The sequence below is a fragment of the Apium graveolens genome, chromosome 9, assembly GCF_009905375.1.
Source record: "Apium graveolens cultivar Ventura chromosome 9, ASM990537v1, whole genome shotgun sequence".
Lineage (NCBI taxonomy): Eukaryota > Viridiplantae > Streptophyta > Magnoliopsida > Apiales > Apiaceae > Apium > Apium graveolens.
Genome location: NC_133655.1, coordinates 232,517,084 through 232,535,525, shown reverse-complemented (window position 1 = coordinate 232,535,525; position 18,442 = coordinate 232,517,084). Strand labels below are relative to the sequence as shown.

Below are 18,442 nucleotides of genomic sequence, written 5' to 3'. Positions count from 1 at the left end.
ATGGAAAATTTTATTCAATCAGGGAGGTCAACAAAAAGTTCCTTTTAACACTGCCAACTCATCTTGAACATAGAATCACTGCCATTAGAGAAGCTAGAGATCTGAGTGAGATTTCTTTGGATAGACTCTATGGTGTGTTAAAAACCTATGAGTTGGAGCAGATTCAGCAAAAGGAAGTATAAGGGAAAGATAGAATGGTTAGCACATCTACTGCTCTTGTAGCTGAAGGTCAACAACAATAACAATCTCAACAGTTGGAGAGAATGGTACAGTTTTCCAAGGCTGAGGAAAATGTGTTAGTAGCAGAATATGATCCTCCTACTACAAATCAATCAAGTGATGATTTTTATTCCTTGGAAGAGCTGGAGCAATTGGAAGATGAGTCAATGGCCCAAATTGTCAAAAGATTCTCCAATGTCAGATTCAAGAGGAATCCTAAGCTTAAGTATAAGTCCAACGATAACAAATTCCAGAAAGGTGGATCTTCATCCTCTAACACTAGCAGTGGTGGATACAAAACAGGGATGGTTGATCGGAGCACCATCAGATGCTATAACTGCAATGACTTGGGACACTTTGCCACAGAATGTAGGAAGCCAAAGCAAGTAAGGAAGAACTCTTATGATTCAAATCAGAAGAGTAACTCTGAAAGGGCTTATCTGGCAAAGGGAAGAAGCTGGGATGATACTGATAGTGAAGATGAAGAAGAAGGGAATCTTGCTCTTATGGCTATTGATGGAAAAGCTTCATCATCAAGAAAAGAGGTAAAATATACTGATGCTGAATTGGTTTATCATCTAGGAGGTAACTTAGATAATGCACGTCGTGATAATGAACTGTTAAGTTTACAGATCAAAGACCTTGAGAAAGAGGTCAATGAATTAAGACTTGTGCATATTAATCAAGACAAATTAAAAGAACAAGTATCTTTTCTAGAGAATAGAGTTGACTGTTATAGAAAACTCGAAACTATTCTCAAAGACAAGATCACCGGTCTTGAGACTAAGGTTAGAGCCTACTTCAATTCTTGTTCGAAGGCTAAAGAGTTCTACAGTAAGCAATCTGTTAATCAAACATCTGGAATAGGTTATGATTAAAATTTTGCTATTGGAGAATTAGGCATAAACTCCCCTCCTCATGTCTGTGCTAAAGTTAGGGAAGTACCACATGTGCTTAAGGGTGTTGATGAACCCCTCTATAAAACATCAATTGCTGAACCATTTGATGCGACCTCTTCTGTTATTCAAGAAGAAATACGTGCTGAAGATCTTGCTAATGAGAAGGTTGTTTCCAAGTCGAGTGTGTCGAAAGTTCCAGTCAGAGTCGTGAAAGTAACTGAGACTAACTCAGACACACATGAGTTGGATAACAAAAATGCCATGTCTACCATGCATAAATTGCCTGCTATTAATATCTCTCATAAAGCATGTGGTATTTCTAATTGTATGTCTTGTGCTTTTAATATGATGTCTGCTTATTTTATTGGTAAGCATGTTTCTAATGTTAAGACTACTCTTCGTCAGCATGTGAATAATAAGAAGAATGATAGGTCTAAGACTGCTAGTCCTTCTAAGGCTAGACAGGAGACATTTGTGCCTAAGCTTAAACAGAAATTTGTTAAGGCTGTTTACAAGGTCAAATGTTCAGTCATTGAGAAAGTTGAGACCATTAAAATTAAAAATGTTGTTTTGCCTGATAAAGGACAATTCTACAAGTATGCCGGGCCCAACCAAGTTTGGGTTCCGAAGAAGGTCTAATCCATTTGTAGTGCAGGGCATTAAACAGGTGTAACCGGTAGTGTGGATTCTTGACAGTGGATCATCAAGACATATGACCGGAGATAGAGCCCTGCTATCAAATGTGGTTGAGAAAGCTGGCCCCATGGTTACCTTTGGAGATAACAGCAAAGGTTTATATGAGTGATATGGCTGTTTGCAAGCTGGATATGTTATCAGTGAAATTTTGTATATTGTGCTAGGTTATTATCAGGAAGCATTATCTAACATATAGTACCAGTGACGAGACTTGAGAATATTACGACATATCAGGCACCTGATGCACATTACACTTGGAATTGGACTCTAGTAAGATGTGTACAAGTGTACTCCTGGTTGGTGAGTCAAAAGAGGAAGTCAATGAACCTTAGTTCATGGACTTTGCAGTTGCAGATCTATTGGACTATGCAATCTCTTCTTCACAATCTCACTTCAGGTTGGTATGAACTAGTGTACTGCTCAAGCAATCGTCATATTAATAACTCTCTAATCACTAGGCACAAACATATTGTTTTATATGTGCAGTGAGTTTTAGGAGAAAATCAAACTTCTTTCTACATTAGTGATTTCTTATTTCATGTAAAATCCTTTGAAATCACTATTGTACATCATCTCTCTCAAAAGATTAAATGTATAATTTTCATTCATTATAGATCTTAAATACATTTTATCTCTCTATTTGCCATATGTTCTGTGATACAGGTTCAGTCTCCAATGACTCTCTTTCATTGACAGTCATGAGGTTGAAAACCCACAACATCTATCCCAGACTGTAAAGACAAACACAGAAACAGAACCAACCAACACTCTCTTACCACTAAATGTAGTATGAATGAGCGTGAGGGAGATAGTGCCTTAGTGCACCACATAAGGAAGGTTTTGTAGTCAACCCAGTAGTTCTGTCTCCTACATAGATGAGTAGTATTTAAACCGAGACAACTGCTAGCCCCCATACATCTTCTCAAAAAGATGTAATGGCTGAAAAGGCACAAAAATAGTTACTAGATTCATTCTCTCAACAGGGTGTGTCTATTGAAATTTGTCTGTCGGCCAAGGTATCCGATGTAGTGTCACCACTTCAAACATAAACAATTCTTGATGAATAAGGAGAGGTCACACACACAAAGGATGAGTTGACGAAAATAAGAGTTTTGACCATTTTAAGGTCAGATTCGATTGTTCAAGGTTCGTTAATGGACCAATTACCTTTACAGGTGTTAGGAGAGGATACTGATCCAAAAGCCATATGTCAGTGGTCAGTGTCTACCTCCCCAGGCTGAAATCCCCCGGATGCATCTGCGGATAGTGGATCTGATATAGGTGCAGATCGGTAACTTGTTGACAATGATTCAGATATTACCTGATGAGTCACAAGGAAATGTCTTCACAGACATTAGAAGGGAACTTTGATCTTTATGCTAAATTTTTTGGATCATTGTTTACCTTCCCAGAATTCAAATCTGGAACCCTAAAAGGGAAACTAGCAACTTGTAGATTATGACTCAGATTCATCTGACGAGTTTAACAAGGATGGGGATTTGCGAACTCCCATTGCACCACATGTGACCTCCTTAAGGATGGTTAAGGTGATTTTCCTTGCAGGTACAGCTGAATGTTGGAGCTATGAGTGGAGTGATACACTTGTGAGAATAAGTGTAAACACGAGTGGAGAGAAGAGTGAAACACATGTGAGGTACACTAAACAGAATCACACACTCACAGTGAGAAAGAAAGAGAAACTAATTGTTATTTATTTTCCAACCAAGTGAAATATGAGAACTCCTTCAGACGATGACATACATTCCTTCTTTAAGGGGGAGATAAAAGCTTAAGTAATAGTTTGGAGGATTCCTCAACTAAGGGGGAGAAATAGCAGGGAGGAAGAAAAAGATCAAACATGTACACTACACAACACCATTGTTGTTTGTAACTACGAATCCTATTGTATGGGAGAGGTGGTAAACACAAGGTGATTTTCTAGTAAGGGAAGAAGCTGTTTTCAAAAGGGGAGTACCATTGGTTTTTATCTGCGGATCCTATTGTACGGGAGAGGTGGTAAACGAAGGTGATCTTCTTTAATCAGTTAATTCTCATTGGGGGAGAAGCAAGAGAGATATGTGCTTCTCAACAGGAAATGTGGTTGTACAAAAGAAGATGGAACTACTTGAAGATATGTTCAGTCTAGAGGAACATCTACTTGGAATCTGGAAAATGTTAAATCTAGTCCAGAACTTTTCTGTTATTAACTTTGTATTTCTGTTTATATCTTTTTCTTATTTGTTAGTTGAGTTATCCTCTAGGTATTTGTGTGTTATTGTCTAACAAACAAATAGGGGGAGATTGTAAGGCATATGTCATAGCCTATTTGTATATTCGAGGATTCAACTCAACTCAAATAAGAATATAATAAGTAAATAGTGGATCTACCATCAAAGAGATCTCGCAAAGTAATATCTGTCAAAGGATTCAGAAACAAGGTTCATCTACAGACTTGAGGAATTAATTCACTGGAAGAAGCTCAAGAAATTGATCAAGCCTCAGTGATACAAATCAAGATTGTGGATTTAATCAAGTGACAGAGATCTCGTCAGGGTATCAGAGAATTGCAAGGATTTAATCTGAAGAAAATCAAGTTGTTAAAGTCAAGATATGAAGAAACGTCACGGAAGTTAGTCACTCATGAACCAGACAGTACATCGAGTGTCAACATTGAAGTGGTGGAATTGATTCATAATTTTCAGTGATTTTCAGAAGATATTCAGAAGAATGGTTGCTGCTCAAGGTTAGTATTAATTCTCTATTAATTAATTAAGTCATATAATTTAATTAAGATAATAAATTATATCTACAAAGATTAATTTATTGATTAATTAAATTAATTGATTAATTAATTCAGAATTAATATTAAGGATTTTCAGAATTTAAATTGGATTAAAATTTATTTAAATTCAGCAAGACAAATCTGATTGTACTAATATGACAATCGGTATGACAATCAATAGTCATACCGAAAGTCATGCTAGTACAAATAATTGTCTTGCCGAAAGTTACACTGGAAGAGGATTGTCTTGCTAGTTCAATCAGACTGTCTTGCTAGTTCAATCAGATTGTCTTGCTAGTACAAACAATAGTCATACCGAAAGTCTCTCCAGTTCAACAGATTGTCTTGCTAGTACAATTGGATTGTCTCACCGATTGTCACTCCAGTTCATTCAAGTCTGTTGATTAGTTTAAAAAGAAGAGAAACAGCAGAAGTCAATTAATCATCCAAGAACACAACTCAAGAAAAAAACAGCCGCCTCTGAAACATTATATCTTCTCTGCTAAATTCAAGATCAAATTTCTAGTTTGCAAAGTTAAATCCAATCAACCAGAAATCATTCTTTTGTTCTTGTGTAACAATCTAGCGGATCAAAATCCCTAGAACTTAATCTCAAATCGCGTTTAGCATTTGATTCTAATTATTGTAAAAATAGAAAAAGTTCATGTCAAATTTATTCTAAATTTGTGATAATTAATTTGAGATTAATTCCTTGTAATCGATACAGTTGTTGTAACACCTTTCAAGTTTAATAATATTCTTATTTAACTTGAATTTTGTTTCATATTTTTATTCCGCATTTAATTCGATTATTTGGTATTGTTTGTATTCAACCCCCCTTCTACAAACACATTGGGACCTAACACGCCCAAACAGCATCATCAAGCTTTAAAGACCAATCCTTCCTTGATGGGCATACCACTTTCTCCAAATGCACTTGATCTCTCTGTTAGATACCTCAGCTTCACCATTTGTCTGAGGATGATAAGTCGTAGCAATGCGATGATTGACATTATACCTTTTCATCATATCAGTGAACTTGTGATTGCAAAAATGCGACCCCTCATCACTGATTATGACTCTTGGAGTTCCAAATCTTGTAAATATTTGCTTGTGAAGAAAATTAAGCACCACTTTTGCATCGTTTATTGGCAATGCCTTAACTTCAACCCATTACGACATATAATCAACTACCAATAAGATATACTGATTGTTACAAGATGAGACAAATGGCCCCATGAAGTTAATTCCCCAAACATCGAAGAATTCAACCTCGAGAAGCATATTAAGAGGCATCTCATCCTTTTTAGACATATTACCCACACGTTGACATCGATCACATTTCAAAATGAACTGATGAGCATCTTTAAGCAATGTTGGCCAAAAGAAACCTGCTTGAAAAACACGAGCTGTTGTCTTTTCTCCACCATAATATCTTCCATAAGTCGTTGAGTGGAAATCTCACAAGATCCCCCCCGTTTCGCTGTAAGGAATACATCTCCTAATGATTTGGTCAGCTCCTTGGCGAAAAAGAAACAGCTCATCCCACATATACCACTTCACCTCATGAAGAAACTTCTTCCTTTGAGCATAAAATAAGTCGGGAGGCATGATATTACTCACAAGATAGTTCACAATGTCTTTAAACTACGGTTCTTCTTCTTGCACTCCAAACAGCTACTCGTCAGGAAAAGACTCATTTATCAATGTCTTATCCCATGAAGTAACATTAGGATTCTCTAAACACGAGAGATGATCAGCAACTTGATTTTCAGTTCCTTTTTTGTCCTTGATCTCTAGTTCAAATTCTTGGAGCCAAAGAACCCATCAAATCAGTCTAGGCTTCGAGTCCTTCTTTGAGATGAGATATCGAATGGCGGCGTGATCAGTGAAAACTGTCACCTTAGACCCAAGTAGATAAGATCGAAATTTCTCAAAACCGTAGACAATAGCCAAAAGTTCTTTCTCCGTAGTAGTGTAATTCAGTTGAGCACCATTTAGAGTCTTACTAGCATAGTAGACTACATGAAATATATTTTTCTTTCTCTGCCCAAGAACTGCTCCAACTGCATAGTCACTTGCATCACGCATCATCTCAAAAGGCTCATTCTAATCAGGTGCAGTTATGACAGTGCTGTGATTAAACTCTTCTTCAATGTCTCAAAAGCTACAAAGCACTCGTCATCGAATTTAAAAGTAACATCTTTCTCTAACAGAATGCACAAAGGCTTTGAAATTTTCGAGAAGTCCTTGATGAAATGCCTGTAGAAACCCACATGACCAAGAAAACTGCGAATCCCCTTGACAGAAATAGGTGGAGGAAGATTCTCAATGACCCCCACCTTGGCCTTATCCACCTCTAGACCCTTATTAGAAACCTTGTGCCCGAGAATAATGCCTTGACGCACCATAAAATGACATTTCTCCCAATTGAGAACTAGATTGGTCTCAACACACCTCGTGAGAACGTGTCCCAGATTTTGCAAGCATTCATGAAAAGAATCGCCAAAGACTGAGAAGTCGTCCATGAACACCTCCACATTCTGGCCAATCATGTCTGAAAAGATGGCCATCATACATCTCTGAAATGTGGCTGGTACACCACACAGACCAAAAGAAACTCGTCTGATGGCGAAAGTACCAAATGGACAAGTGAAGGTAGTCTTCTCCTGATCTTCTGGAGCGATACAAACCTGATTGTACCCCGAATAGCCATCCAGAAGACAGTAATACTCATGACCAGCCAACTTGTCAAGCATCTGATCAATGAAGGGCAATGTAAAATGGTCCTTCCTAGTGGCTTTGTTCAGCTTCCGATAGTCCATGAAGACTCTCCACCCCGTGATTGTCCGTGTAGGAATAAGCTCATTCTTCTCATTTGCTACCACAGTAATTCCACCTTTCTTTGGCACACATTGAACCGGGCTTACCCATGAACTGTAGGAGATAGGATAGATGATCCCTACATCTAGCCACTTCAGAATTTCCTTCATCACTACCTCCTTCATGATAGGATTAAGTCTTCTTTGCTGCTCAATTGTAGGCTTGCTACCTTCCTCTAGCAGAATTTTATGCATACAGTAAGAAGGGCTGATCCCCTTGATGCTACTATAGTCCATCCAATTACCGACTTGAACTCTCTCAAAAACCTCAAAAGCTTTTCCTCATCACTACCTGAAAGGTCAGATGCAATAATAACAGGCAGAGTAGATGCATCACCTAAAAATGCATACCTCAAATGCTCAGGTAAAGGCTTAAGCTCAAGAGATGGAGATTCCTCAATAGAAGGCTTGAGGCGTTTAGGAGCTTTGTTCAATTTCTCCATTCTAAGAGATTCGAAAGGCATGTCAATCTTCATTTTCCAGGGAGAAACATTCAAATACTGCAATTACTCTTCACCTTCGTCATCTTCACTGTATGCATTCCCCAATAAGGCTTTTTCTAAGGTATCAGACCTTAGCAATTGATCAAGTTCCGATGTGACCACCGAATCGACCAACTCCACTTTTAAGCAATCCTCATTATCAATAAGAAATTTCATAACATTGAACACATTAAAAGTAACATCCTGATCCAGCACTCGCAGTGTAAGCTCAGCTTTCTGCACATCGATCAAGGTTCAGCCAGTTTCCAAGAAAGGTCTTCCCAAGATTATGAGAATCTTTTTATCCTCCTCGAAATCAAGAATTACAAAATTAGCAGGATTATCAACCTTGACCAAGACATCCTCCACAATACCTTGCGGATATGTAATCAGACAGTCGACCAACTGCAAAGTCATATACATTGGTTTGGGATCAGGTAAGTCCAACTGCTTGAAGATTGACAAAGGCATCAGATTGATGCTAGCTCCCAAGTCACATAAGCATCTGTCAAAAGACACTTTTCCAATAGTACATGAAATAGTGAAGCTTCCTGGATCTTTAAGCTTTGGAGGCAACTTCTGCTGCAGCACAACACTGCATTCCTCCGTGAGAGCGACAGTCTCTAAATCATCTAGCTTCACCTCCTGAGATAGAATTCCTTTCATAAACTTTGCATAACTAGGCATCTACTTGAGAGCCTCAGCGAAAGGTATGTTGATATGAAGTTTCTTGAACACCTCCAAAAACTTCTCAAATTGCTTATCCAGCTTCTTCTTCTGTAGCCGCTTAGGAAAAGGCGGTGGAGGATAGATCTGTTTCTCCCCTGTATTACCCTCAGGCGGAGTGTGCTCAATAGTAGTCTTCCTTGGTTCCACTTCTTCATCCAGCTATTTTGCTTCTTTGTCAGCCCCAGCTTCTTCAGTCAACTCTTGAGTTTGTTCAGGATTCGCAACCTTCCCAGACCTCAAAGTAATTGTTTTTACCTGCTCCTTAGCTTTCTTCTATCCTGGCACTTCAGTGTCACTAGGAAATATACCAGGTTGATGATTTAGCAAGGCATTGGAAATTTGCCCAATTTGATTTTCCAAGGTCTTGATGGAAACAACTTGACTCTTGCATATAAACTTCAACTCCTCTAATTCAGATTTTTCATTAGTTGGTTGCAGCTGAAGTTGTTGTCTTGGTGCATACTGCGGTTGCTGAAAACCAGGGGAGTTATACTGCTTAGCTGGATACTGCTAATAAGGCTGTTGAACCACATTATGAGCGTTGCTTCAAGTGAAATTAGGATGATTGCGGTTGTTAGGATGATAGGTGGCTAGCATAGGTTGTTGCGATCGCTGGAAGTTGCTCACGAACTGAGCTAATTCCATAGAAATTGTGCACTGATCAGTCTCATGGGCACCAGCGCAAAGCTCACAGATACTAGTGATTTGATTAACTCCATAATTAGCCAAAGTGTCCACCTTCATTGTCAAAGCCTTAAGTTGGGAAGCGATAGCAGTTGCTGTGTCCAACTCCAGAATTCCTGCTACCTTCCCCTGAGTCAGTCTCTGGGAAGGATTCTGGTATTTATTAGCAGCCATCAGTTGAATAAGTTCATAGGCTTCATCGTAACTTTTAGCCCACAAGGCTCCTCCTGATGATGCATCAAGTATGGGCCTAGAAGTAGGACCCAATCCATTGTAGGAGCAGTTAATAATCATCCAATCAATCATGCCATGGTGTGGGCACTTCCTTAGCATCTCCTTATATCGATCCCAAGCCTCACACAGAGATTCTCCAGTTTGCTGCGCGAACTGGGTAAGAGCATTCCTGATTGCTGCAGTCTTCGCCATGGGGAAGAATTTAGTGAGAAATTTTTGAGCAAGATCTTCCCAAGTTGTGATAGACCCTGCTGGTAGAGAGTGTAACCAGCACTTAGCTTTGTCCCTCAGAGAAAATGGGAAGAGTCGTAGCTTGATAGCATCTTCAGTCACATCATTGAATTTGAAAGTGTCGCAGATCTCGATGAAATCCCTGATGTGCATGTTGGGGTCTTCAGTAAGAGAACCCCCAAACTGAACTGAGTTCTGTATCATCTGGATCGTGCTTGACTTGATCTCAAAAGTGTTAGCCCTGATGGCTGGTCTGATGATGCTAGACTGAATGTCATTAATCTTAGGCTTAGAATAGTCCATCAAAGCCTTCAGATTTTCTGTTTGATCACCCATAGCTACTACAATTGGCTCTTCAACTTTCTCTTCTTCTTCTACCTTCGTTTCTTCCTCAAAAACTTCCCTACGAACTACCACAAGTTCTTCCTCAGTTTTATCCAGTGTTCTCTTACGAGTACACGAACGCGTATGCATACACCCTCGCTAGAGTACCTGAAACCAGACAAGGAACAAATAAGTAACTATGTCCGAGTCAATGAACTTTAATGACCACTGATGGAAAGTACATAAACTATAAATTAATACTGTAGTCCCCGGCAGCGGCGCTAAAAACTTGTTAGTCGCTAAACACGTGCTTATAATACACGCAAGTATACGAGTTTGCAAGTAATATAGAATCTTTTCTAGTTCATTTCCACCGAGACTGTATTGGTTAACTATCTAATTTATACACCTAAGCAACAATGTATGGTTATTATCCAATGCTAAGACGATAACAAATTGAGAGTGTTTATAACTAAGAATTACGCTAACAATTATAACTACGAGAGAATAAGATTGACTGAATTGATATATATGACAAACATGAGATTCTAACTTCATTAAATACTTCATTCAATAGCCTTATTATTCTTAACCTTAGCATGCAATGGTGATGACACTAATCAGATAACACAAAACTGATAAATGCCAACTTTTGTTGCACGAGTACCATTCTACCAGACATCCACAAAAGAGATAAAAGCTGAATATGCACCAATTATATTGAGACCCTATATGTCTATAGAATTTGATAACATAACGGTTTAAGCACAAGTTATCTATTTTGATAACATAGGGCAAGTAAGATGGTTAAAATTACCTAAGAATCATGCATAACAAATACATGAACCTATGCTAGCATTGCAAATTCTAAATCCTTAAATTCACTTTCGATTCTTTAAGAATTAACACACTATCTTATAAGTTCGCGACGCTCATAAGACGAATACGCACAACCAATACTAGGATATCATACGATCACCATATTTTAAGGCATCAAAAAGTTTAACTAAAGAAATCTATTAATAAATCCGCTAGAACCCCACAATAACGATTAGCCCATAATCGGACTCATCATCAATGTGGGTTTCGATGAAAACATGATATAACAAACGTAGTCTTTATACGAATAAATAAAACCAAGTACAAACAAAAGTATAGGTTCAGCAAAAAAAGAAACAAGCATCCAAATTACAACTCAAAACAAAGATTCACGAGAATAAATTAGATCGTTTTTGCCTTTATTGAGGTTTTATTTATACGAATAAATAAAACCAAGTACAAACAAAAGTATAGGTTCAGCAAAACAAGAAACAAACATCCAAATTACACCTCAAAACAAAGATTCACAAGAATAAACTAGATCATTTTCGCCTTTGTTGAATTGTGTTAAAGGTCTCTTGTCGTCTTTTCCTTGCACTCTGGTCCATCTCTGACTTGTTATATATTAAAAATGACCTAATATGAATATAAATAGCATCCCTCAACAATATGGAAGCTTCCCTTTTAGAATTGTAATAGAAACAGGAATCTGAAATTCGGCCTCGGCGCGGCCGCGCGCTATCACAGTGCGGGCGTGCTGCATTTCTGGAACCCCGACACGGTCGCGCGCTATCACAGCGCGGGCGCGTCGTTCTTCTGGGAAAAACTCAGATTTCTTCTTAAAAGTTGATGCTTCGAGCCGGCTTTTCACGAGCTTTTATTCCAACACCACCTGGACACCAACTTAGCACCAAAACAATGCTAATTCACCTGATTACCTGAATAGCGCCTGAAATGCAAAAACAATAGAAAAGACATTAAAACACATAACAACTTGAGTACAAATACACCAATTCAAAGCTTATTAGAGCATAATAAAGTGTCATAAATTCCACTCAACAGCATGCCTTACTGGAATAACATGTTTGCAAATAGCATGCCTTTTCCTGTTAATCAAAATGTGCATGATAATTCTATTTTAATGACTGGTTTCAAAGGTCCAACTCAAATGACTAAGGATGAATCAGATATTCACAAGTCAAATGAGATCAAACCTAAGAAACCAAATAAGAAAGCTAACAAGGCAGGACCCAAGGAAACTTGGGTACCAAAATCAACTTGATTTGATTTTGATGTGTGCAGGGAAACATAAAGAATCATTGGTATCTGGACAGTGGTTGCTCAAGGCACATGACTGGAGTTCTACCCTGCTCACTGAGTTCAAGGAAAGAGCTGGCCCAAGTATTACTTTTGGAGATGACAACAAAGGTTACACTGTGGGATATGGCTTGATTTTAAAAGATAATGTCATCATTGAAGAGGTTGCCCTAGTGGATGGTCTCAAGCATAATTTGTTGAGTATCAGCCAGCTTTGTGATAAGGGCAACTCAGTCACTTTCAATTCAGAAGCCTGTGTTGTGACAAACAAAAAGAGTAACAAAGTGGTTCACACTAGAGTGAGAAAAGGAAATGTGTACTTAGCTGACTTCAACTCATCAAATGCAGAATCAGTAACTTGTCTTCTCGGTAAAGCAAGTCAAGATGAAAGTTGGCTATGGCACAAGAAACTGTCTCATCTAAAGTTCAAGACCATGAATGAGCTTGTCAAGAAAGAATTGGTTAGAGGAATTCCTCAAGTGGAGTTTACTAAGGATGGATTGTGTGATGCCTGCCAAAAAGGAAAGCAGATCAAAGCATCATTCAGAAAGAAGCTTGATTCAACAATTGAAGAACCTTTGCAACTGTTGCACATGGATTTATTTGGACCAGTAAATGTGTTGTCCATCTCAAGGAAAAGATTTTGCCTAGTAATTGTGGATGATTTCTCAAAGTTCTCTTGAACATATTTTCTAAAGTCTAAAGATGAAGCTAGTGAAATCATCATCAATCACATAAGGCAAGTCAATAATCACCCTGACTTTAAAGTAAAAAGAATCAGGAGTGACAATGATATTGAGTTCAAGAATTCTGTGATGAGATCATTTTGTGAAGAGAATGGGATTATGCATGAATTTTCTGTAGCAAGAACTCCACAACAAAATGGATTAGTGGAAAGGAAGAACAGATCTCTTATTTAAGCTGCAAGAACAATGCTTGAAGAATCAAAGTTACCAACATACTTTTGGGCTGAAGCTGTGAATATTGCCTGCTACACTCAAAATATTTCTTTGGTTAATCAAGCAAAATGCATGACACCCTACCAATTATTCAAGAACAAGAAGCCAACTTTAAATTTTCTTCATGTTTTTGGCTGCAAATGTTATATCTTAAGGAATCAAACTGACCAACATGGAAAATTTGATGCTAAAGCAGATGAAGGAATCTTTGTTGGATATGCTGTTGGAAAAGCATATAGAGTCTACAATTTAAGAACCAACATTGTTATGGAATCTATACATGTTATGTTTGATGATAAAAAGATTGAAGGACTGCAAGATGAAGATTTCCATGAAAGCCTCAAGTTTGATAATGTGGAGATGGTTAGTGATGATGAGAGTGATCAAGAGACATTGGCTAAGGATAATGCAGAAAAATCTAAAACTAATGAAGCACATAATTCAACATCTGTCGAGTTACAAAATGCTTCATCCGTTGAGAGACAATTTGCCTCATCCGTCGGAGGACAATCAGCTTCATCCGTCGAGATACAAAGTGCATCATCCGTCGGAACAATGAGAGAATATGAGAGTCAGAATAGATCACCTACAGAAAGTACCCCTTTCTCAAATCAAAGATTGACAAACTTAGGGGGAGTTTCTCATAATCAAAACTCAGTCACACATCAAAACAACAATGAGGCCTCTTCATCTAGAGCTAATCTACCTCAATAAAGAAAATGGACCAAAGATCGCCCTTTTGAGCTCATCATTAGTGATACATCTTCTTGAGTTCAAACAAGGAAAGCAACTCAAGAAGAATGTCTATATAGCAGCTTTCTTTCCAAAGAAGAACAAAAGAAGGTAGAAGAAGCTTTGTTGGATTCTGATTGGGTTTTAGCTATGCAGGAGGAGCTAAACCAATTTGAAAGGAACAAGGTATGGACGCTGGTACCCAAACCTAAAGGAAAGAATCCAATTGACACCAAGTGGGTATTCAGAAACAAGATGGATGAAAATGGCATAGTGGTCCGGAACAAAGCTAGATTGGTTGCTAAGGGATACTGTCAACAAGAAGGAATAGATTTTGATGAAACTTTTGCTCCTGTTGCAAGACTTGAAGCCATCAGAATTTTCTTAGTCTATGCAGCCCATGCCAATTTCAAGGTCTATCAAATGGATGTCAAAAATGCCTTTCTGAATAGAGATTTGGAGGAGGAAATCTATGTCAGTCAGCCTCCTGGTTTTAAAGATCCAAATTTTCCAGAATATGTCTACTATCTTTTAAAAGCACTTTATGGATTGAAGCATGCACCTAGAGTCTGGTATGACACTTTATCAAAGTCAAATTTATGTAGATGATATTATATTTGGCTCTACAGATGAAAAACTTTGCAAAAAGTTTTCCAAATTGATGCAAAGTAAGTATGAAATGAGCATGATGGGAGAACTAACTTACTTTCTTGGTTTACAAGTTAAGCAAGTTAGTGATGGAATATTCATTAGTCAAAAAAAATATATTTATGATCTCTTAAAGAAGTTTGATCTAATGGATTGTACAACTGCAAAAACTCTCATGGCCGCTGCAACTAAACTTGAATTAAACACTACTGAAAAGTCTGTGAATATTTCAAGCTATAGGGGCATGGTTGGTTCACTTCTGTACTTAACGGCTAGTAGGCCAGATATAATGTTTGCTACTTGTCTTTGTGCTAGATTTCAGGCTGATCCTAGAGAATCTCACTTAGTAGCTATTAAGAGAATTTCCAGATATCTCAAGGGAACACCAAAACTTGGCATTTGGTACCCTAGAGATTCTGGTTTTGATCTAACTGGTTATTCAGATGCAGATTATGCAGGTTGTAAAATAGACATAAAAATTACAACAGGAACCTGTCAATTTCTAGGGAACGAGCTTGTGTCCTGGTTCCGTAAAAAGCAAAATTCAGTTTCTACTTCTATAGCTGAAGCTGAATATATTGTTGCTGGTAGTTGCTGTGCACAGATCTTGTGGATGAAAAACCAATTATTGGACTATGGTCTACAAGTGGACAGAATTCCCATTTTCTGTGATAACACAAGTGCAATTGCCATCACTGAAAATCCAGTACAACATTCAAGAACAAAGCACATAGACATTAAGTACCATTTCATTAGGGAACATGTGATGAATAGTACTGTGGAACTTCATTTTGTTCCAAGTGAAAAGCAGCTTGCAGATACCTTTACCAAGCCACTTGATGAATCTACCTTTTCTAGGTTGGTAAGTGAGTTAGGTATGCTTAATTATTCTTAAATCATTTCAGATAATTTTGCAAGTTGTAATGCAGCTAGAAACTTAATTGATTTTTCTGTTTTGGATGAAATTTTGCTTAAGTCAAAATTTACATCCAGATGGATGCTCATTATCCATCAAGTTTGATCATCCGTCGGAATAGAATTTCTTAATAAAAATCAATTACTTTTCTGGATTATTTTATAACCCGACGGATAATTGTCTTATTCTCATCCGTCAAATTATCTCAATCGTAGCCGTTGGAACTCTGAACATTATCCATCGGATATACTTACAGTCTGTAAGTATAACACGATGGATAATTGACAGAATTTTGACAGTTTATTTATTTTAAATGGCTATTTTGGGCTATTTTGATTGGTTACTTTATTTTACTTTATTACTTTTGACAGTTTATTTCTGAGATAGTATAAAAGCAAAAATCATTTCTATTCTACTCTTTTATCATTCTCAAATCAATTGCTCTAACTCTTTTCTTCTTGAAAGAAAATACTCTCTCTGCAAATTTCCTCACACTAACAATGGCACCAGTAGTCAAAATCATGTCTCAGTCTGGATTCATCTATGAAAAGAACAACTTTGTAGCTCTTGTGAACAAGGAGATTCCATAATCTGGAGATTTTCACAAAATAATGGACTTTGTGAAGGGATGCAAACTCAGTTATGCTATGCTGGAATCACCCACAATCTACTGTGAAGTTATGGAGGAGATGTGGAGAACTGATGTGTACCAGTCTTCAGACAAAACCATCACCCTCACCATTAAAGGTAAGGAGCATTGCATTAATAGTGACATTATCAAAGCATGCTTTAAAATTCCAAATAACACTACTACTGTTCCACACACAGATGTTAATTTAATTACCATGCTTAATTCTGTCGGCTATGCTCTCCCTACCTCTAAGTTAAGTGAGATTAAGAGGCTGGGTCTTAAAAAAAAGTGGAGTTATTTGTGTGATATAGTTACCAAAGTGTTTTCTGGTAAAGTGAGTAATTTTGATTTTGTTAACATTGCTATGCTTAACATGCTTTACATGCTACTTACTGATAAGTACTTCAATTTCAGTGACATGATCATGTTTGAGTTAGGTTATAAGTTAGGGGAAATTAATAAGAGAGGTAAAAGTATCTATTATGCTAGATTCTTTATGATACTTGTTAACCATCTTATTGAGAATATTGCCATTGAGAACCCAACCAACAAATTGAATTGTTGGGTTCAAGAAAGGAGAATCATTGCAGATCTCAACAGAGCAAGTCACCACAAAGAGGTGCCCTTCTTCTACTTTCCAATCATGGAGGGCCCTCAGGTAAGTGAGGTAAGCACCACTGTCACCACTCTTACAACCTCACAAATTTCTTTGCCTTCAAGTGTAGCTATGGAATCTGTGTCAATGACCCAACAGATGCCTACCCAAGCTACCAAAACAACAACTTCAAAATCCAAAGCAAAGAAAGCCCCCTATGGTTTCTCTCAAAAGAAACCAGTTGCAAAAACTACCAAACACAAAGAGGGGAGTATGAAGGAGAGTGAGTTAGGTGAGGGACATGGTGAAAATCAAAGAAGCCCTAAGGATAAGGCTAGTGAGATTAGTGTACCCAAGCCTAGCCACACTACAGTTTCCCACCAAACTGTGGTGATTAATAAGGAAATTAGCACAACTCTAGTTTTATCCTCCCAAAAGGATGTCACTATTAAAAAAAACCAGGAGCACAGGCCAAGAGGGCAAGGGACACAAGTTCACCTCAAACCTATGTAAGAAAGAAAAGATCTATAGCCCTTGGGGATGCACATGGAACACACACAGTGCAAATTGGAGTTAAAGACTCAGTCACTGCACCATCTCAAAGTCGGCTTGATGTGGCTCCAATAAATGTGGAGTCACAGCCAAAATCATTAATAATTGAAGCACCTGAAACACCAAATTCACCCACACACTGACTGGATGTAAACATGATTCATACATCACTTCCAAATTCTCCATCTTTTACTCTATTGGAGAAGCCAAAAATCCAAGCAAGTGAGCATCATCTTTTAGATGATTTGTTGGCTCACTTACCAATTCTTTCTGAGTCTACTGAAACATCTTTGCAAAATCTCAAATCAATCACCATAGATGCAACAGTAGTCTCCACTCCAAACTCATTCATTCCTTCTATCTTGACCGATATTGTTCATCCGTCGGCTAGCGATTGTATCCCGACGGATGTGCCTAACAACAGTCATCCGTCGGATAGCCTAACTACTATGCCGACGGATGTTCCTTATCCGTCGGTAGTCTCTGCACAACTTCAAATCCCAACAACTGTCACAAGTGCAGATGACCTAGTAGTAGTACAATCACTCTTGGGACTGAGGGTAGGGAGTGAATTGAGTGAGAGGCTGGGTTGCTCCCAGGCGAAAGGAGAGGAAAGGAGTGAACCAATGCAGACCATTTCTTCAGGTTTGGAAAAAGTGAGTGAGGGGAGTCCCACCTTAGAAGGTGAAGGTGAGGGTGTGAGGGTGGGAAGCCAAGGGGATCCCTTAATGCAAAAACAGAGAGAAATTGAGAGAAAAGCAGGTACATCTGAATGGGAAAAGCACAGGGGGAGATGCAAACAATCCTTCCTGGATGCTAACCAAAGAGTGTTCATATTCACATATCCAATCCACATTATTTAAGCTTATTCATGACACCCAATCAGCCATTCAAACATCCATAAGTGCTAGCACTAAAAAGTTATTTACAACGTATCTTGAAACTCTACAACTGCACAAGATTCAAGCTCTCCAACACAGTCAAAGTGTGGATGAAATGAAGCAAGAAATTTATGAGGTCAAACAGGATTTTATAGCAAGGTTGGATGCTAGACTTCCTGGAACCACCCTGACTGAGATAGCTCAGAAATTCAGGAAAAAAACTGATTTGA

The 18,442-nt window shown here is 38.1% G+C and overlaps 1 non-coding gene across 1 annotated transcript; it reads left to right on the top strand.

Moving 5' to 3' along the window:
• The first annotated feature begins 9,677 nt into the window (after positions 1-9,677).
• On the top strand, positions 9,678-9,784 carry LOC141688441 (small nucleolar RNA R71). Its single transcript, XR_012561883.1, has one exon. It is a non-coding gene; the product is annotated as a small nucleolar RNA R71 (small nucleolar RNA).
• Positions 9,785-18,442: the final 8,658 nt, after the last annotated feature.